This window comes from Chlorocebus sabaeus, chromosome 24, assembly GCF_047675955.1.
Source record: "Chlorocebus sabaeus isolate Y175 chromosome 24, mChlSab1.0.hap1, whole genome shotgun sequence".
Lineage (NCBI taxonomy): Eukaryota > Metazoa > Chordata > Mammalia > Primates > Cercopithecidae > Chlorocebus > Chlorocebus sabaeus.
Window position 1 is genome coordinate 11395156 of NC_132927.1, and position 21701 is coordinate 11416856.

At 42.1% G+C, this 21701-nt stretch overlaps 2 protein-coding genes across 5 annotated transcripts in view; one reads left to right on the forward strand and one right to left on the reverse strand.

Moving 5' to 3' along the window:
• The window catches only part of BAZ1A (bromodomain adjacent to zinc finger domain 1A), a 231106-nt gene extending 218779 nt beyond the window's left edge, over nt 1-12327 (reverse strand). For both annotated transcript variants that reach the window (XM_073010925.1, XM_073010924.1), the window contains exons 1-3: nt 12196-12327; nt 3208-3334; nt 1493-1644 (exon numbers count right to left, since the gene is read on the reverse strand). The gene's annotated coding sequence lies outside the window, so the exon portion shown is untranslated. The remainder of the gene's footprint in view (nt 1-1492; nt 1645-3207; nt 3335-12195) is intronic.
• A 104-nt stretch (nt 12328-12431) lies between these two features.
• LOC103228813 (signal recognition particle subunit SRP54) overlaps nt 12432-21701 on the forward strand; it is a 97414-nt gene continuing 88144 nt past the window's right edge. The window contains exons 1-3 of one of the 3 annotated variants that reach the window (XM_037983888.2): nt 12432-12521; nt 12670-12775; nt 13936-14025. The gene's annotated coding sequence lies outside the window, so the exon portion shown is untranslated. Of the gene's footprint in view, nt 12984-13935; nt 14026-21701 lie in introns of all 3 variants that reach the window. The other 2 variants (XM_073010926.1, XM_007986469.3) reach the window with 2 other exon arrangements.

Below are 21701 nucleotides of genomic sequence, written 5' to 3' on the forward strand. Positions count from 1 at the left end.
GCTCACGCCTGTAATCCCAGCACTTTGGGAGGCCAAGGTGGGTGGATCACTAGGTCAGGAGTTTGAGACCAGCCTGACCAACATAATGAAACCCCGTCTCTACCAAAAATACAAAAATTAGCTAGGTGTGGTGTCGGGTGCCTGTAATCCTAGCTACTTGGGAAGCTGAGGCAGGAGAATTGCTCGAACCTGGGAGGCGGGGGTTGCGGTGAGCCGAGATCGCACCATTGCACTCCAGCCTGGGCAACCAGAGCAAGACTCTGTCTCAGAAAAAAAAAAAAATGTGCAGAATTTAGCTCCTTTATTCAGTCATTCACAGTCTGAAAACCACACGGAGAATTACTGTTTTCAGGTTAGTGGGTGGCAATTTTTTTTTTTTTAAATAGAGATGGGGTCTTGCTATGTTCCAGGCTGGTCTTGAACTCCTAGGCTCAAATGATCCTCTCCCTTCAGCCTCCCAAAAGGCTGGGATTATAGGTATGAGCCACCACAACTGGCCAAGAAGAGATCATTAGCCTTGCTTTACAAAACAATATTCATAACATAGGTTTTCCATTAAGGGTTAGGATTTGAAGGAACTTGAAAGATAGGACTGCTGGGAGAAGAAACATGAGAACTTTTTTTTTTTTTTGAGATGGAGTCTCACTCTGTCACCCAGGTTGGAGTGCAGTGGTGCGATCTTGGCTCACTGCAAGCTCTGCCTCCTAGGTTCAAGTCACTCTCCTGCCTCAGCCTCCCAAGTAGCTGGGACTACAGGTGCCCGCCACCATGCCCGGCTAATTTTTTATATTTTTAGTAAAGACAGGATTTCACCGTGTTAGCCAGGATGGTCTCGATCTCCTGACCTCGTGATCCACTCACCTCAGCCTCCTACAGTGCTGGGACTACAGGTGTGAGCCACCGTGCCAGGCCAAAAATGAGAACTAATTCTAAAAATAAAGGAATAGAAGAATAAGTAAAAGTGTAAGGTGCAAATGTAGGAGAAGGAAACAAAAAAGTGAGCTTCATCCTTAATACAACTGAGGGAAATGGAACGGAGGAAAAAACAAGGACATGGATGTAGTTAGGATCACACCATTGGCCCTTCTTGGGCTTTGATTGTTTTTCCAGAGCCTGGCAAACAGGATACTCTCAAAAAATATTTGTTGAATGAATAGTACTGATGAGTCAAAGGGGTGAGGACTCAAAAGAATTGGGGACATGGTTGAAGAACTACATGAAAAACTGTTTAAAACCAAATTTAGGGCTGACTAGGCTGAAGAGACTGGGGGTTAGGAAGAATAGGAGAACCTTTAAGAAACACTCAGAGTAAATTTAACATATTTACTTTTATTTATCTCTTCATGAACTATCCTCAGTCAATGATGTCAGACATTCACTTCTCTTGCTTTATGATCTAAGTGTTGCATTATCAGACTGCACATCATGTGCATTCTGGTGTGACACCATGAGCTGAGACTTTCCCATTGCTCATGAGTGAATGCTAACTGACCTGATTTCTTAATTTTCTTTCTGTATGCTCTCTGCAGCGTGGTCTCTGGAATCCCTGCTGGTGTCTGCCAGTCCTGGTGGTAGTTTCGCATAGTTGAGCTGGTTTCTGCAGCATGATATAATGCTGCGGAGGCAAATGCGGCAACGTTCTTGCTGTTATTTTTGAGGAAAAAGGATGACTTGGCATAAGGAAAAAATTGGGCCCACCTGCTCTCTCAAATAACTTCCACGCCTCTCTGAACTTGAGTATCTCTTCTATTACCCTAGGGATTAAGATTAAAGCAGAACCAAAATACTAAAGAAAATTTTTTTTTATGAACAGCATAATCATCTGGGCTTCTTTTGTGACTGATGAATCTGAGCTATGAATGGTTGCGCAGTTCCACTAACCTTAGTGGAAAGTATCCTGACGACAGAATAGTGGCACCACCTGTACCCTGCCATTTTAGATACATAAGTAGCGATGTCAATTCAAGAGTAGTAGACATGCAGTCGGGTACGGTGACTCATGCCTGTAATCCCAGCACTTTGGGAGGCCGAGGCGGGTGGATCACCTGAGATCAGGAGTTCGAGACCAGCCTGGCCAACATGGTGAAACTCCGTCTCTACTAAAAATACAAAAACTAGCCAGGTGTGGTGGTTGGCACCTGTAATCCCAGCTACTCGGGAGGCTGAGGCAGGAGAATCACTTGAACCTGGAAGGCAGAGGTTGCAGTGAGCCGAGATTGTGCCACTGCACTCCAGCCTGGGTGACAAAAGCAAAACTCCATTTCAAAAAAAAGTTGTTATGCTGTATTTGTAAAAACATTATATTACTATTTTTGAAATGCTTGCAATTCTCTGCTGGATCAATCTACAAATGTAGAATCTGTGGATATGGAAAACCCACTGCACATCCTAAGCATTTACGCTATGTCATTAAAATTAAAATTTGTGGAAACTTTACTTTTGAAGGTTGTGTAGTCTCTATTTAACCATTCACTGCTACCCCGAGACAGTTAAATATAGTTATAATTGTGAAAAACTGAGAATATTGCAACAAACATTTTGACAAACATCATCTCTTTGCATCTTCGGTTATTTCCTTACTATAAATTCTTAGAAGTGCTTCAACATTTTAAAGGCTTTTCCTACATATTTGCACATTTCTTTCTGTCTTGAAGGACATCAGTTTAACAGAAATAAAAAAGAACACGAGCCTCTGGCTGGGCGTGGTGGCTCACGCCTGTAATCCCAGCACTTTGGGAGACTGAGGCGGGTGGATCAATTGAGGTCAGGAGTTTGAGGCCAGTCTGTCCAACATGGTAAAATCCTGTCTCTACTAAAATACAAAAATTAGCTGGGCATGGTGGTACATGCCTGTAATCCTAGTTGCTTGGGAGGCTGAGGCAGGGGAATTACTTGAACCCGGGAGCTGGAGGTTGCAGTGAGTTGGGACGGCACTACTACACTCCAGCCTGGGCATGAGACTGCCTCTCAAAAAAACAAACAAACAAAAAAGAACACAAGTCTCATCAAACCCTCACAACACTGATTATTATTATAAAAACAAACTTGGGCAGGGCACGGTGGCTCACCCCTGTAATCCCAGCACTTTGGGAGGCCAAGGCAGGTGGACTGCTTGAGTCCAAGGGTTTGAGACCAGCCTGAGCAACATGGTGAAACCCCATCACTACAAAAATAAATTAAAACGTAGCTGGGTGTGGTGGTATATACCTATAGTCCCAGCTACTCGGGAGGCTGAGCTCTGTAGGAGGATCACCTGAACCTTGGAGGTCAAGGCTGCAGCGAGCCGTGATCACATGATTGCATACCAGCCTGGGCAACCAGAGTGAGATCCTATCTGAAAAAAAAAAAAACAAAACAAAAACTGGTTGTTTTAATTTGCATTTATTTAATTACTACTGAGGTGGAACATCTCTTAACATGTAAACAGCGAATGTGTGGTAATACTATGTTGCTTGGAAAAAGATTAAAGGAAGATGCTAACGAGCTGCCTAAAGGACAGCAGAGTTTTTCTCAAATTACGTATGTAGAGGGGAAAGGAATGGAGAAAGAAGAGCTTCTCGAAAGGGCAAAATCAATTCTTTAAAATTTCCTACTTACATCTAATTAAATATATAGGGAAAGAAAAGTCCTCAAAGCTGACAGCCTATGAATCAAACCTCACTTTTTATATCTAGTCAGGTATTCAGTCCCACCACTTTTTCTTTTGAAACCTATTTTCCCTTCATTCCCAGTTCAACTATCTCATAGCCATAGTCATCATCTCACAAATGGAATACCATCACAAACTCATAACCAGTTCCTCAATATCAGCTTCTCCCCACTATAAAATACCTTGTTCACCTAAGCTAATCTTGCTTAAAACTCACTTCTGTATCACTCCCTCTCCTTACAAATTTTTAATGATTTTCTGTTTTTCAGTGTATCAAATCTCGAGATTTTTAAGGTCCTCCATATCACAAGTCTACTCATCCATTTTCTTAAAATTTTATTTTTAATTGATAATAATTGCATATATTTATGGGGTACAGTGTATACATTGTAGAATGATCAAATCAGGCTAACATATTCATCATCACATATTTATTATTTCTTTGTTTTTCTTGAGACGGAGTTTCGCTCTTGTTGCTCAGGCTGGAGTGCAATGGCGTGATCTCAGCTCGCCACAACCTCTGCTTTCCCGGTTCAAGTGATTCTTCCATTTCAACCTCTTGAGTAGCTGGGATTACAGGCATGTGCCACCATGCCTGGCTAATTTTGTTTTTTTTTTTTTCAGTAGGGACAGGGTTTCTCCATGCTTGTCAGGCTGGTCTCGAACCCTCGACCTCAGGTGATCCACCTGCCTCAGCCTCCCAAAGTGCTGGGATTACAGGCGTGAGCCACTGCACCCAGCCAGATTTATTATTTCTTTGTGTCAAGAACATTTAAAACTCACCCTCTCAACAATTCTGAAATATAGTCACATACTACATAATGACGTTTCCATCAATGACAGACTGCACACACCATGGTGGTCCCATAAGATTACAATGCCGGCCGAGACGGGTGGATCATGAGGTCAGGAGATCGAGACCATCCTGGCTAACCCGGTGAAACCCCGTCTCTACTAAAAAATACAAAAAACTAGCCGGGCGAGGTGGCGGGCGCCTGTAGTCCCAGCTACTCAGGAGGCTGAGGCAGGAGAATGGCGTAAACCCAGGAGGCGGAGCTTGCAGTGAGCCGAGATCCCGCCACTGCACTCCAGCCTGGGCGACAGAGCGAGACTCTGTCTCAAAAAAAAAAAAAAAAAAAAAGATTACAATGCCATATTTTTACTGAGCCTTTTCTATGTTTAGATACACAAATACCATTGTGTTACAACTGCCTACAGTATTCAGTACAGGAACATGTTGTACAGGTTTGTAGAAAGTGCAACAGGCTATACAACCTAGGTTTGTGTCAGTACTGTACACTCCATGATGTTCGCACAACAATGAAATGGCCTAACAATGCATTTCTCAGAACCTATCCTTGTTGGTAAATGATGTATGATTGTATATATCTTTTAGCAAATTTGGTGAATTACATTGATTTTCTAATGTTAAACCAACAGGGCATTCCTGAAATAAACCCACTTGCTGATGATGTATTATTCTTTTCATATAACCTGGCCATTTTTAATACACAACAAATGTGATTGAGAGAAAAGTACAATTATTATTTTTTATTTTTATTTTTTATTTTTTTTTGAGACGGAGTCTCGCTCTGTCGCCCAGGCTGGAGTGCGGTGGCGCAATCTCCACTCACTGCAAGCTCCGCCTCCCGGGTTCACGCCATTCTCCTGCCTCAGCCTCCCGTGTGGCTGGGACTACAGACGCCCGCCACCGCGCCCGGCTAATTTTTGTATTTTTTTTTTAGTAGAGACGGGGTTTCACCGTGTTAGTCAGGATGGTCTCGATCTCCTGACCTCGTGATCCGCCCATCTCGGCCTCCCAAAGTGCTGGGATTACAGGCGTGAGCCACCGCGCCCGGCCAAGTACAATTATTTTTATTCATTTAATAGAACCTATAAAAGCTCTGTAGCTACTGCTCAGCAACATGTTCAATTCTACTCGATGAAGAGGTGTTTACAATAAAGGATACAGAGAATCTCCTGTAAGTTTCTAGTCGCCTATTGTTATTTTAAGCATTTAAATATTTTCTTGATTATCTGGTTAATTTCCTTCCTGCAAACCTTAATTTTCTACCCTTTGTAACTTGATCCTTAATAGAAACTGTATAAGCAGTTTGGAGCAGTGGCTCACACCTGCAATTCCAGTGCTTTGGGAGGCTGAGGTTGGTAAAATGATTGAGCTCAAGAGTATGAGATCACTCTGGGCAACATGGCAAAACCCTGTCACTACCAAAAAATGCAAAAATTAGCCAGGTATGATGGCACGCACCTGTAATCCCAGCTACTTGGGCTGAGGGAGGAGGCTCACTTGAGCTTGGGAAGTTGAGGCTGCAGTGAGCCCTGTGTTCATACCACTGCACTCCAGCCTGGGTGACAGAGTGAGACTCTGTCTAAAAGAAGAGGCCCAGCACAGTGGCTCACGCCTATAATCCTAGCACTTTGGGAAGCCAAGGCGAGCAGATCATTTGAGGTCAGGAGTTCGAGACCAGCCTGACCAATATGATGAAACCCTGTCTCTACTAAAAATACAAAAATTAGCCAGGCATGGGCCGGGCACAATGGCCCACGCCTGTAATCCCAGCACTTTGGGAGGCTGAGGTGGGCGGATCACGAGGTCAGGAGATCAACACCATCCTGGCTAATATGGTGAACCCGTCTCTACTAAAAAAATAAAAATAAATTAGCCGGGTGTAGTGGTGGGCGCCTGTAGTCCCAGCTACTTGAGAGGCTGAGGCAGGAGAATGGCGTGAACCTGGGAGGCAGAGCTGAGATCACGCCACTGCACTCCAGTCTGGGTGACAGAGCAAGATTCCCTCTCTCAAAAAAAAAAAAAGAAAGAAAAGGAGAGACTTTGTATGAGTTATTGGTTTAGCGTCCTCATTTCTATTTTGCATATTCAGGAAATACTGAAAGCCTTCAGAGTAGAATTTGTTAATAGACTGCTGTTGCATTGTATTTTTTTATATGCCCTATTGGGGACCCCACTTGCAGTTCTGGTTCTCAGCTCCCCTCACTTAACGGACTGCAGTCAGTCTCCTATACTTTGAAATCTAGGTAAAGAGCCCACTTCATACACATCATGAAAATAGAAGGGAAAAGATACTCTGCCAGAGGATCAGTAAAATACAGTACTGCTGTATTTTAACTGCTTTTTATCTTTTTTGGGGGGGAGAACTTGTTTTTGCCTACTTTGCCCCTCAGACTTGCTTTATCTTTCTGACATTAGTGCTCATTATTTCCTAGCTTAGCTGTAAAAAGAAACATGTAGCCTCCCACCTTTGTTTTATATCCTGTTTCTTTTTTTTTTTTCTTGAGATGGAGTCTCACTCTATCGCCCAGGCTGGAGTGTAGGGACGCAATCGTGACTCACTGCAACCTCAGCCTCCCGGGTAGCTGGGACTACAGGTGCATACCAACATGCCTGGCTATTTTTTTTTTTTTGTATTTTTAGTAGAGACAGGGTTTCACCATGTTGGCCAGGCTGGTCTCAAACTCCTGACCTCAGGTGATCTGTCCACTTCACCTCCCAAAATGCCAGGATTACAGGTGTGAGCCATGGCACACAGCTATGTTGTCTAGTTTTAATAAACTCTATGAAACTCAAAACCAAAGCCACACTCAACATCTAGCGTTGTCTCTTGCTATTCCATCAAATGGTATAAAATTAAAGAAGAGTTACAATTTAAATTTAAGGTCAAGACAAATGTCATGCAAGACATTATTTAAATGACTTAATGCCAGAGATTTAAAAATTTATTTAAAAACTATAGGAGAGGACAGGCGCACTGGCTCACACCTGTAATCCCAGCACTTTCGGAGGCTGAGGCAGGCGGATCATCTGAGGTCAGGAATTCAAGAGCAGCCTGGCCAACATGGTGAAACCCCACCTCTACTAAAAATACAAAAATCGCCCGGACTCGGTGGCATGTGCCTGTAATCCCAGCTACTCAGGAGGCTGCACTCCAGCCTGGGCGACACAGCGAGACTCCATCTCAAAAAAAAAAAAAAAAAAACTTCCCCAGGAAAAAGGAAATCTAACCAGGAAAATGACAAATAGTTGTTTGGAAGAATCATTTGTGCTGTACTTAGACCACTTCATAAAAAGGTATACTAAGAGATTCAGTGTGGGAAGACAAAAAAGTTCTGGCGATTAATAGTGATGATGTTTACAAAACAATGTGAACACATTTAATGCCACTTAACTATACAGTAAAAAATGGTCAAAACGGGCCAGGCACAGTGGCTCATGCCTGTAATCCCAACACTTTGGGAGGCTGAGGTCGGCAGATCACGAGGTCAGGTGCTCGATACCAGTTTGGCCAACATGGTGAAACCCCATCTCTATTAAAAATACAAAAATAAGCCAGGTGTGGTGCATGCCTGTAATCCCAGCTACTCAGGAGGCTGAGGCAGGAGAATCACTTAAACCTGGGAGGCGGAGGCTGCAGTGAGCCGAGATTGTGCCACTGCACTCTAGCCTGGGCGAAGAGCAAGATTCTGTCTGAAGAAAAAAAAAAAAGGTCAAAACGGTAAATTTTATTTTGTATATATTTTACCACAATAAAGAAGGTATACTAATACACTACTTTTTAAAAAGAATTATAAATAACCATACTCCTTTATTTTAAGCTCAGTGATACTCTCACTTCTTTCTTAAAATTTTTTTTAATTTTAATTTTTTCTTTTTTTTTGAGACAGGTTCTCGCTATGTTGCCCAGGCTAGTCTCGTATTCCTGGGCTCAGGCAATTCTCCTACCTCGGCCTCCCAAAGTGCTAAGATTACAGGCGTAATCTTAGCCACATGCCTGGCCTCGCTTCTTAAAATATTCGTGTTAATAAACATTCTTCAGAAACTCAAGTTATTTTTTAAATTGTTTAACAAATTGCTTGAGCTTCCTCACTACAGGGTCTGCTGAAGAGAGGCACAGGAAGTACCTTTAGATCAGGTACGATGGCTCACGCCTGTAATCCCAGCACTTTGGGAAGCCAAGGTAGGAGGATCTCTTGAAGCCAGGAGTTTGAGACCAGCCTGGGCAACACAGTGACATCCTATCTCTACAGGAAATTTTAAAAAGCTGGGTGTGGTGGTTTGCACCATAGTCCAGCTACTCAGGAGGCTGAGATGGGAGGACTGCTTCAGCCCAGGAGGTCAAAGCTGCAGTGGGCTTATAATGGTGTCACAGCACACCAACCTCCAGTCTGGGTGACAGAATGAGACCCTGTCTCTAAAAATAACAACAAAAAGTACCCTTAAAAGAAGTAAAAATAAGGCCGATCGCGGTGGCTCATGCCTGTAATCCCAGCACTTTGGGAGGCAGAGGCTGACAGATCACGAGATCAGGAGATTTGAGAACATCCTGGCTAACATGGTGAAACCCCGTCTCTACTAAAAATACAAAAAAATTAGCCAGGCGTGGTAGCATGCACCTGTAGTTCCAGCTACTCTGGGAGGCTGAGGCAGCAGAATCGCTTGAACCCAGGAAGCAGAGGTTACAGCGAGCCAAGATCGTGCCATTGCACTCCAGCCTGGGTGACAGCAAGACACCATCTCAAAAAAAAAAAAAAAAAAGGAAAAATATATTCTTTAGCCAGTGACATTGGCTCTTGTTTACAAAATTATCCAAACATTCTTTCAAGTCTTCCTGATTTTGAAAAATAGAGTCTCAACGGATATCTCTAAAATTTGAGGCTGAGTACAGTGGCTCATGCTTGTAATTTGAACACTTTAGGAGGCTGAGGTGGCAGGATCCCTTGAGGCCAGGAGTGTGAGGCTGTAGTGAGCTATCATGGTGTCACTGCACTCCAGCCTGGGTAACAAAGACCCCATCTCAAAAACAAACAAAACACAGGAAAAAAAAAAAATTCAAGATTTAGATTACAGATGGCTCCACAAAACAAATCTTGAGGGCAAGGATGTTTTAGTAATTGCCAGCTCTAGGCAGTATGCGACATTTTTGTAGGCACTCAGTGCTTTTAGAATAAATGACCTTATGCTGAGGAATGTGAAAAAAGATGTAAATCGGTGCTGTTTTATTGACAAATGGGATATGAAGAATGAAATGTGCAACACAGGGTTTAGATGAAGTGACAGGAGACTCAGCACATTATGGAAATTCTTATCTTGATTTTGTGTATATAGAAATAAAGATGTATTGGGCTGGGCGCAGTGGCTCACGCCAGTAATTCAGCACTTTGGGAGGCTGAGGCGGGCGGATCACAAGGTCACGAGTTCAAGATCAGCCTGGCGAACATGGTAAAATCCTGTCTCTACTAAAAATACCAAAATTAGCTGGATGCGGTGGTTCGTGCCAGCTACTCCAGGGGCTGAGGCAGGAGAACTGCTTGAACCCAGAAGGCAGGGTGCAATGAGCCAAGATCGTGCTACTGCACTCCAGCGTAGCGACAGACTGAGAATCCGTCTCGATAAATAAATAAATAAACAAGGCTGTACCTCTGGTTTTCTATACTTTCCAGGTCAAATCTCACTATCAGATGTTCCTGTTAACTTCAGTTTGACATCTTATCTAAAATGACTCCGAAAATAAGTAATAATGATCATTACAATCCCTAAACCTACTGACTCTAACATCACAAAGGATTTTAAGAGGTCAAGGTTAAAAATCTAAAATTGGAAGTCATCAGCTAACAATGACATTTCAAGTCATGAGTTTGGATAAAAATAACCATGGAGATCAACATTCAGCAAAATACAGGCATAGTGGCCAGGCGTGGTGGCTCGCGCCTGTAATCTCAGCACTCTGGGAGGCTGAGGCAGGAAGATCACCTGAGGTCAGGAGTCTGAGACCAGCCTGGGAAACATGGTGAAACTCTGTCTCTATTACAAATACAAAAATTAGCCGGGCGTGGTGGCGGACACCTGTAATCCCGGCCACTCAAAATCGCTCGAATCTGGGAGGTGGAGGTTGCAGTGAGCCTGATGGCGCCACTGCACCCCCGCCTGGGTGACAAGAGTGAAACTCTTGTCTCAAAAAATAAACATACATATACACACACATACACACACACACACACACACACACACACAGAGGCATAGGATAGTTTGCTACAGTTACTAAACATAACAATATCCTTTTTTTTTTTTTGAGATGGAGTCTCGCTCTGTCGCCCAGGCTGGAGTGCAGTGGCGCAATCTTGTCTTACTGCAACCTTTGCCTCCCGGGTTCAAGCGATTCCCCTGCTTCAGCCTCCAGAATAGCTGGGACTACAAGGGCATGCCACCACGCCCGGCTAATTTTTTGTATTTTTAGTAGAGGCGGGGTTTTACCGTGTTAGTCAGGATGGTCTCGATCTCCTGACCTCATGATCCGCCCGCCTCGGCCTCCCAAAGTGCTGGGATCGCAGGCGTGAGCCAACACACCCAACGAAGAATATCTTATTTTCTTGAGGTTTCATCAGGCTTTACTTTGCCAGAATACATCTAACCCATTTTTCAATAACTAGATCTGGCTACCACATTTCCTCAGTTTTTAACGTGTGTGTTTAAAGAGACAGGGTCGTGTGTCGCTCAGGCTGGAGTGAAGCAGCGGGATAAAAGCTCACTGCAGACTTTTTCTGTCTATAAATCTTCAACACTTGGCTGCGCTGCAATCTCTCTGAGCCTACCCGATTCGCGAATCGTTCTTTGCTCAAACTGTTAAATTTAACTTGGCTAAGGTTTTTCTTTTAACACTTCTTACTAACGCTACAGCCTAAAACCTCTCCGGCAAAGTGCTTTTTCAGGTGGCAACGTACCAATCCCAACAAGTTTGTAGGAGTAATGGGGAAGAGGACTAACTCTCTATTTTCTTTCAGAAAAAGGGTTAGGCACAAGGAACTCTAAAGGCTTGTCCGAAGTCTGCTGCAAAGTCACAAACCACTCTGAACCAGGTCTTCCCACACCCAATTAATTCCAAGTGGTACTGTATCCAATTACCCCCATTTTCCAAGAGATAGTTTATTTTTTCCCTCTTTTCCCCTCTCCACTACACTTCCCACTCAGCCCTTTTTGAAATACAAAATAACCTCTCAACTCCCCTCACCAGACCAATCTCTACAGAGCAAATTCATCTACGAGATCCAAGACGCAACTCCCAGCTCCGGGGGTAGCCGCGGAAGGGTAAGCCTTTGAAAGCATGCCCACTTGGCCACTTTTACAACTTATTTCTGCTCAGAAAGGCGTCAACTACCCGGTAGATAAGGCACCAGCTAGCAGAAACCTCTTGCTCATTTCCTCTCGTACCTTATAAAATGCCCGCTTTTTTGCTCCAAAGGTGAAGCTGCACAAATGTGCCGCTTCCTCCAGGCTGGCTTCGGAAATAAAATCCCTCAGAGCTCGCTCTTGTTAATTGGCCTCTACGTGCGGCGAGCAACTAACTCGCTTTTCCGTTAGAGCACTCTGAGGTCTGGTCAATCTACCCCACAGGAGAGCAGAGACCAGCACAGCGACCCTAAGGAAGGCTTTTGGCTTCACCCCGCCTAAGTCCTCAAAGTCAGCGCCTGAAGCATATCCTTGCCCCCACCGCCTGCCTCTGGCTGTGGTCACTTACACTTATAGGTAGTTCGCATCCACTGTAGCAGCGCCTGGCGGTCGGCAGGAACCACAATGCGAAGCCGCCGCAGCCTCACTCCCTGCTTCGCGGTGGGAAATTTTACGTTGCAAGAGCAAGACGCACAAGCACTGGTTGGCATTGCGCATGCGCAAGCAGAGACCGCCCCACCCTCCGCGAAACCCGCCTCTAGTCTGCGAAGCCCTAAGTCCCACCCCTCTACGGAGGTTTCTCTTGCGCCCGGGAATCTCTGCCAACAGTCACACCTCCATCTCTCATCTTTCCGCTCTTAGCTAGGAGTGCTCCGCCTAATCACTTTTCTTAAGGTGGATCGTCGAAGCATGACTTCTCCCCCGAAATCACATCCCTAGACAGCCTCCTATTTTACCACTAACTTTACTACTGCAGTTATTCAGCGGTAGGAAACTGAAACCAAAAGCCAGTCGATGCAAATAAACATCTAAACTATTTCAGGAGCCGCGCAGAAAGAACGCGGCGGTGTGCCCCGGAAGCGGAAGCGCATCCTCCTCTAGAAAGGCTGGACTACGCGGAGTGGTGACGTTTCCTCATTGGGCGGAAGGTTCGGTGGCACTCGTCGGTTTTCCAGCTGGTGGGAGTTGGCGACGCGGTGCTGGGCGTTGGGACCCTACTTTTAGTTTGGGAAGTTGGGTTGTGGGGTAATACCTGTCTGTCTGCTCCCAGTTTTCTTGGGTTTCTTCCCACGGCGTGGGGCCTCGCTAAGGAATTCCCGGCCCCTTAGGGCCACGGCGTTAGCGGTGTCTTTTGCGGTAAGTGTCTGTTTTTTCCCGCCCCACACCACGGAGGGGCAGCTAGGGGCAGCCCCAGCGCTGCTCAGGAGGCGAGAGACTCTGGGGGAAGTCTGCCTCCCTGGCCACCGGCAGTCGTTACCGAGACTGAGGTTCTGTGGCTCTTCTTTATCTCTTGTCTTCCATGAGAAGTTTTATTAAAGATGCACTGTGACCCTTTTGAGTTGTCTGCCGATTTACCTGCGCCAAATAAGATGTAGGCAGTTGCAGGCCTGACTCTTCGTTTTGCTTTCCTGAGCAGGAATTTAGATGAGGCTACTTCCCCAAAAATCCTTCTACTGGTACCAGACTTTTATTTTTCCTGTGTGTGTGTAGTGCTTAACACAATGTCCTGCGTGTAGTAGACGTTCAATAAATGAATATAGAATATCAGTTGAATGCCAATAATGATTTAAGATAGATTGATAGCTCTCTCTGTACCATTTGACGCTGCGACCATCCATTTCTTGAAACTTTCCCCTGCTGCCTTTCTTCATGCTATCCTCACCTGATTGTTTCACATGCTTAATTTAACAAAATATATACTTGTTCTTGGCTACAAGGATACAGAAATGAATAACAGTAACTCTGCTATTGAGAAGCTAACGCACATAAATATACATGATATCAAGATGAGTAATGAGAAACACTAGTTACGTGTAAAGAGCTATGGAAAGCTGTGGGAGAGCTAAAGTGCTCCTTAGGTGCTTTGTGACCCTCAGCCAGTTTCTATTCCAATCTAGCCTCAATATCCTCATCTACCTAATAGGCTTGTCATGAGGAAGAAAGGAGATTAGGTAAGAGGTTTGGTTTGGTTTGGTTTAGTGCCTAGAACATAGCAATGGTGGTGCCAAAGGGGAGGGAAATATTTCCCTCAAATCCCTTTTCCTCAGTTTTTTTATGTGGCCAACTGGTATTTTCTACCTTAATATAGAGATAATGAAAAAGCATCTTCAGGCCTTCCTTCCAGATTACTCTTCTCACTCGATCTATTTGGAAATTCTGGACCTGCCACAGGATTACAGTAAGATAAACATAAATGTAGCTGTTTAAAAATTGATTTTCTTCTATGTGCCATGGAGAAAGGCTTGAGCATATGCCTCTTATCCCTCTTCCTTTTTTATTTTTCACTCTTCCTTTTTCTTTTCAACTTTAAGGCCAACCATTTCCAAGGAATTCTTTTGATTTTCGTTTTAATTTTCTTCTTGGTAGCATTTTGTGTAAAGATTCTTTTATGGTTGACCTCATAGCCAAAAAGTATCATAAAGAAATGATTCCCGGTGTTTTGAGTTATTACCTCTTGTTGTTAATTGACTTTTTTTTGGTATACTTTTTTTGCTGCAAAACTATGAATTGGTGCTGTGGTATTTACATAAAATGAGTTTTAAAATTTGAAAAACAATTAATGAAGAGAAAGTTGCTTGATACTTCTTGATATAATTGAATATAACCTTTGGTGCTAAGTTAAGGCAGAGGTGGTATGATGCATTATTTATCTTTTGAAGTCTTGTGTTAAACTGTTATATTTGATTAGGAGTTAGAACTTCTGTCATGCTGGGACGATTTCTGGAGTACATAGTAGGTGTTTAATGAATGAGTAAATGAATACCAGTGGCAGCTCCATCCCAACCTCTAGTCTGTTGATTAGTTGCACTCTAATTCTCACAAGGAGCACTTTGGAGAATAATTTTCCCTTGACTTAATAATAATCTCAGTCATTACTAAAAATTGGAAATTAGAAAAAGGTATAAGAAAAATGAAAATTGCCGGGCCCAGTGGTTCACGCCTGTAATCCCAGCACTTTTGGAGGCCGAAGCAGGTGGATCACGAGGTCAGGAGTTCGAGACCAGCCTGGCCAAGATGTTGAAAACACATCTCTACTAAAAATACAAAAAATTAGCTGGGTTCGGTGGCAGGCGCCTGTAATCACAGCTACTCGGGAGGCCAAGGCAGGAGAATCGCTTGAATTCAGAGGGCAGAGGTTGCAGTGAGCCGAGATTGTGCACTCCAGCCTGGGCGACAGAGTGAGACTCCGCCTCAAAAGAAGAAAAAAAAAAAGTTGCTAGTTACTCATCATCCAGATATGACAAATGTTATTTTAACAGTTTATTAAAATATAATTATTGGCTGGGCAGGATGGCTCAAACCTGTCCCAACACTTTGGGAGGCCGAGGCGGGCGGATCACAAGGTCAGGAGATTGAGACCATCCTGGCTAACAAGGTGAAACCCCATCTCTACTAAAAATACAAAAAATTAGGTGGGCATTGTGGCACTCACCTGTAGTCGCAGCTACACAGGAGGTTGAGGCAAGAGAATCACTTGAACCCGGAAGGCAGAGGTTGCAGTGAGCCGAGATCGTGCCACTATACTCTAGCCTGGGCAACAGAGAGACTCTGTCTCAAAAAAAAAAAAAAAATATATATATATATATATGTATATATGCACACACACATAGTTCTTACACAGTTCACCTAAAGTGTACAATTGAAAGGATTATAGTGTATTTACAAAGTTGTGCAACCATCACCATAATCAATTTTCATACATTTTTATTATCCCATGAAGAAACCCCATACCTATTAGCAATCATTCCCTATTTTACTCCATCTCCTGAGCCCTAAGCAACTATTAATCCACTTTCTGTCTCTATAGATTTATGTATTCTGAACAATTCATACGGAACTATAATATGTGGTCTTTTGTGACTGGGTTTTTTCACTTAGTTTCGAAGATTAATCCATGTTGTAGCATGTGTTCAGTACTGCATTTCTTTTTATTGCCTACTGATATCCCATTGTATTTTATTCTATGTTTTACTTATCCATTCATAAGTTGAAAGATACTTGGGTTGTTTCTACTTTTTGGCTATTATGAGTAATGCTGCTATGACCATTCGTGTACAAGTATTTGGATGATATCTCATTAAGATTTTGATTTACAATTCCCTGATGGCTAATATTTTTTAATACTTGTTTTTAGACTGTGTTTAACAAAATATAGATTATATTACATATGCAGTTTTGTAGTCTGCCTTTTGCATTTAAGCCTGTTTTTAGCATTAGCAAGCATATTTTACAAAAGAATTTTCCTAATTTTTGCTCCCCTTTTTACTACCCCCAAAACCATAATTCTTGGAAAACCTTGCTTAAATTAATATACCTAGAAAATACAATCCATGTTAATATATACCAAATTATTATTGGTTGTTACTATGGTATGGGAGCTGGTAGAATTAGGGGAATTATATTTTCTACCTTAAATATTTTTGTAATGTTTCAACTTTTACAATGAGCGTATGTCATTTTGTAATCACAGAACATAAAGGTGAATTATTTCCCTGTGGAATAAGTAGATTCAGCATGAAAAACACTTCCTAAATTTGAAAGTCATAATTAACATTGTAAAGTTAGTCATTAAAATATATTTTACTAAGCTGGGCGCAGTGGCTCATGCCTGTAATCCCAGCACTTTGGGAGGCTGAGGCGGGCGGATCACGAGGTCAAGAGATCAAGACCATCCTGGCCAACATGGTGAAACCCCGTCTCTACTAAAAATACAAAAATTAGGTGGGCATGGTGGCATGCGCCTGTAGTCCTAGCTACTTGGGAGGCTGAGGCAGAAGAATTGCTTGAACCTGGGAGGCGGAAGTTGCAGTGAGCTGAGATCACGCCACTACACTCTTGCCTGGTGACAGAACAAGACTCCATCTCAAAAAAAAAAAATTGTGTGTGTGTGTGTGTATATATATATATTTTTTTACTAAATACAATACTTACAGGCCATTTTGTTAACTAAATTTGCTTTTATTTGGTCCTAGACTGTGAACACATATGCTGTGCAGAATTAAGAAAAATATTTAATATTAAAGTCAGAAAAGCAAATACTGGTTATTAGGCTTTGACTACTTTATAGAAAAGTATACGGTTGTCCCTTGGTATCTTGGGGGGATTGATTCCAGGACCAAAATCAGAGGATGCTCAAGTCCCTGATATAAAATGGCATAGTATTTGCTTATAACCTATGCACATCCTTCTATATAGTTTAAAGCATCTCTAGATCATTTATAAATACCTAATACAAAATGTAAATAGTTGTTATACCATATTTATATACTTAAGTAAATACTCGTTATACTGTATTGTTTAGGAAATAATGACAAGAAAAGTCTGTATATGTTCACTACGGCAGAATTTTTTTTCTGAACATTTTGATTTGTGGTTGGTTGAATCCATGGTTGTGAAGCCCTGGATACAGAAAGCTGATTATACTATGTAGAAGTAATTTTTCTAAGTATATTTAGTTCTTGAGGCTAGTATTGATTCAAAAAGTCATTGACAAGGACTTAGAAGAAAGAACTTTTGGCCAGGTGCAGTGGCTCACGCCTCTCTATAATCTGAGCACTTTGGGAGGCCGAGGCGGGTGGATCATCTGAGGTCAGGAGTTCAAGACCAGCCTGACCAACATGGTGAAACCCTGTCTCTACTAAAAATACAAAAAATTACCTGGGCGTGGTGGCGGGTGCCTGTAATCCCAGCTGCTCTGGAGGTTGCAGTGAGCTGAGATTGCCCCATTGCACTCCATCCTGGGCAACAAGAGTGAAACTCCATCTCAAAAAATAAAAAAAGAACTTTTTTGTAGGGATTGTGTTGTAATAGGATTTGACATATCTGATCATTAGACTCTGTTTTATAATCTCAAATCAGACAAATTTGACATGAATATTTATAATTGTTTATGTAGAGGAAGGTGGGTTTTTGGACACTGCAGTTTCTGTTGAATAAGAATCTGGCAGTTGTAATTGGCACTTAATTTTAAAGATACCAGGAGTGGCTCCTGGATGATGGGACAGACACTTTAGTAAGATTGTTCAGAAAATGTCCACCTTACTTACACTCCAGATAATACAGAGATAGATACTCTGTATCATTAAAAAAAGAAAGGAAGTTAATAGTTAATCTGCTAGGTTTTTGAAAACAGCTTTATACATATTGTCTCATTTAATCCTCACAACAGGCGTTCAGGGTATCTACCTTGGTAATGGTATTATCTCCATTTTGCAAGTGAGGAAAGTGAGGCTCAGAGAGATTAAGTAAATGCCCAAAGTAACATAGCCAGTATGTAACAGAGCTAGGATTTGAATCTAAGTCTGTCAGACTCCAAAATCTATGCTCTTTCCAGTACTTCACACTGCAGCAGTAAGTGTGATACTTGGCCCTGTGCTTACCTTACTTAGGGCACCCCAAACTTCAGCCTGTTTCCATTGCTCACTATCTAAATCCTAGTCAGACCCCAGTTAGAAGACCCTGTAACTCGAGCCAGGATCAGTCCTTGTATGTACTATTCTGATTGCAGTGATACTTATCATGTCTTTGTGAATGTTGCAATTATGCCTTCACAAAGAGGAATATATGTCTTTAAATATGATTAAAATATGATTTCTCCTATTATGGCATAGCAGCAAAATTTGTCCTTGCAGTTTCCAGTAGGTATATTCAGCCCTATAATTTAAAGCATCATTCATACTCTAGCCAAAGGACTGTGGGAAGTCATTTTGCTTTTTTTGGCAGGGAATGGCTGATCTATTCCCTATCCTGCTTATATCGTAAAATTGTTGTAAGAGTGGATTGAGGTAATAGATGTTCAACTGTAGAAAAGTACTGTGTGCTAATCTGTTACCTTTCTAAAAGCCCCATCTAAGTAGAGATTCTTCTTTTGTGAAATTCTAGCATATCCAGATTTATTTCTATAAATTCGTTTTAGTTAGGCAAGAGAATCTTGAGTGTCCTTGAATTGTAGATTATTCCAATCTGAGATTAAGGCTTAGCTATTAACATACAAAGGTGTTTTACACTTTACTGTACATATTAGAACAAGGTGAGATTAATTTTTAAGTATCTTGTTGGAAATGCATGACAGGGAAATTCTGAAGAAGAATTATAAGTAATGACAAATAGATATATTTAATGTACAGTATAAATTACCCAAGTTACTGATTTTCTTTTGATTCATCATATTATCTTCATTGATTTATTTTGGTGCCACAGCCTCCTGAGTAGTTGGAACTACTGGAGTGCACCACCATACCCGACCAAGTTTTGTATATTTTGTAGAGATGGGATTTCACCATGTCAACTAGACTAGTCTTGAACTCCCAACCTCAAGCAGTCTGCCCACCTCGGCCTCCCAGAGGGCTGGGCTTACAGGCATAAGCCACCATGCTTGGCCTAGTATAGCTTTTTAAAATGAAGGATGATCTGTTTATGACATGACCTCTAAAAAAGTTAATTGTGGTGTCGTGAATAGGATTATATCACTCCCAGTACCACAGTAAAGGATATGAACTGAAACATCTGAATCTTATTTCTTAAATGAAGAATATTAATTAAGGATCAATAATTATTTTGTATAATGGGTATGGCATAAGAAATAAGTCCTGGATCTTTTCCATGAAGTAGTTGGCTCTCAGGTTAAGTAACAATGTAATTGTAAAAAAATCTTATGGTAAGCAATTTTTTTTCAATTTCATCAAGTATTGGTAGTAAGTTTTTTTAAAGTTCTAAATTACCAAATTGTACTTGAGTAAAAGTGTAGTGTTTAATTTATAGCTCAGCCTGGGATATATGTTTGCCAGTGATAGGTCCTCGAATGCATTTTCCCTTCCTGCCTTTTTTTGATTCCTCTCACCTCTTTGCTTTCTCTATGGTGAATGAGTCAACTATTTAATTTTCCTGTTTGTCTTAAAATTAATTAATTAATTTATTTATTGAGACGGAATTTCGCTCCTGTTGCCCAGGCTGGAGTGCAATGGCGCGATCTCTGGCTTACCGCAATCTCCACTTCCCAGGTTCAAGCGATTCATCTGTCTCAGCTTCCCAAGTAGCTGGCATTACAGGCATGTGCCACCATACCCGGCTAATTTTATATTTTTAATGGAGACGGGGTTTCTCCGTTTTGGTCAGGGTGGTCTCAAACTCCCAACCTCAGGTGATCCGCCCGCCTCGGCCTCCCAAAGTGCTGGGATTACAAGCGTGAGCCACTGCACCCAGCCCCAAATTTATTATTTTTTTTAATACGGATGTATCAACCCTTGTTGCCCAGGCTGGAGTGCAATGGTGCGATCTCAGTTCACTATAACCTCTGCCTCCCATCTTCAAGCGTTTCTCCTGCCTCAGCCTCCCGAGTAGCTGGAATTACAGGTGCCTGCCACCATGCCCAGCTAATTTTTTTTTTTGTTTTTGTATTTTTGGTAGAGACGGGGTTTTGCCATGTTGGCCAGGCTGGTCTCGAACTCCTGACCTCAGATGATCCACCCACCTCGGCCTCCCAAAGTGCTGGGATTACAGGCGTTAGCCACCACGCCCGGCCCCGTTTCTCTTATTTTTAATCCTCTGTGTATTTTGTAGAGGGGATCTAGTCTGGATAATCTTGGTTGACTAAATTAGACTACATTAGCTCAGAAGGGTTACCAAAACAATTGTTTTGAAGAGTTACCTTTTCTGCTAATATTGTTCATATTGGAAAATTGATATTCCCCAGACCTTGTTTTTAGAGCCCTTTGAAATCTCTGTTTCCTTCTAACTGTATACTCCTCTGTCTTGACCTGAATGTTTTGTTTCCTGTCCCATAAATAATTCTCAGTGATCCATAAGTACAGTGCATATATAAGGCATAAGTGTGTCCCAGACTTGTCTCTCTCTCCATTTCTGACTATGCTATTTCATCTTCCTCAAATTCCTACTATTATTTCAGGACCAAATTCATACTCAGTCTTTCCAATAAAGCCTGTACCCTCTGCCTTAGTCTAAAATTCTTCCTTTTCTTTTTTCTTTTTTTTTTTTTGGAGACAGAGTTGCACTCTGTCACCCAGGTTGGAGTGCAGTAGTGTGATCATGACCTTCTTGGCTCAAGCAATCCTCCCATCAGCCTCCCTAGTAGCTGGGACTCCAGGCACATGCCGCCATGCCTGGCTACTTTTTTTTTTTTTTTTTTTTTTTTAAGAGATGAGGTCCTGCTATGTTGCCCAGGCTGGTTTCCAACTCCTGAGCCCAAGTGATCCTACTTCCTTGGCCTCCCAAACTGCTGGGATTACAGGCTTGAGCCACTGTACCTGGCCTTTTTCTTCCTATTTCTTTTTTTTTTTTTTTCTTGTTCCGGAGAAGCAGAATCAATAAAGTGTGTGTGTGTGTGTGTGTATAAATATATATGTAGAGCGATGGATATAAAGATAGATATTTGTTGTAAGGAATTGGCTCAGGCTGTTATGGAGACTTAAATCTCAAGATCTGTAGGATAAGTTGGCAAGCTGGAGACCCAGGAGAGCCCATGGTGTAGATCCAGTCTGAATCTGAAGGCCTGAGAACTCAGATGTTCTTTTAATCCAAATGCTTGAGACCCACAAAGAACGATTGTTTCAGTTTGAAGGCAAGAAAAGCTGATGTCCCTGTTAGTAAGCAGTCAAACAGGAGGAATTTTCTCTTAGTGTTTATTTTAGTGTTCATTTATGTGCCTTGTCTTACCAGCTAGTAGATAAGCGTCTTGAGGGCAGGGACTACCATATTTGCTTGTTTATCACCCATAAGCCCTTGCATCCTTACAAGTAGTAAGTACATCTAATATATAATATTTTATAAAATAGTAAGGTTTTAGAGCTGGAAAGGGTTTTTGACTCTTATTTAACTGAAACAGAAAGTCTGTTGCAT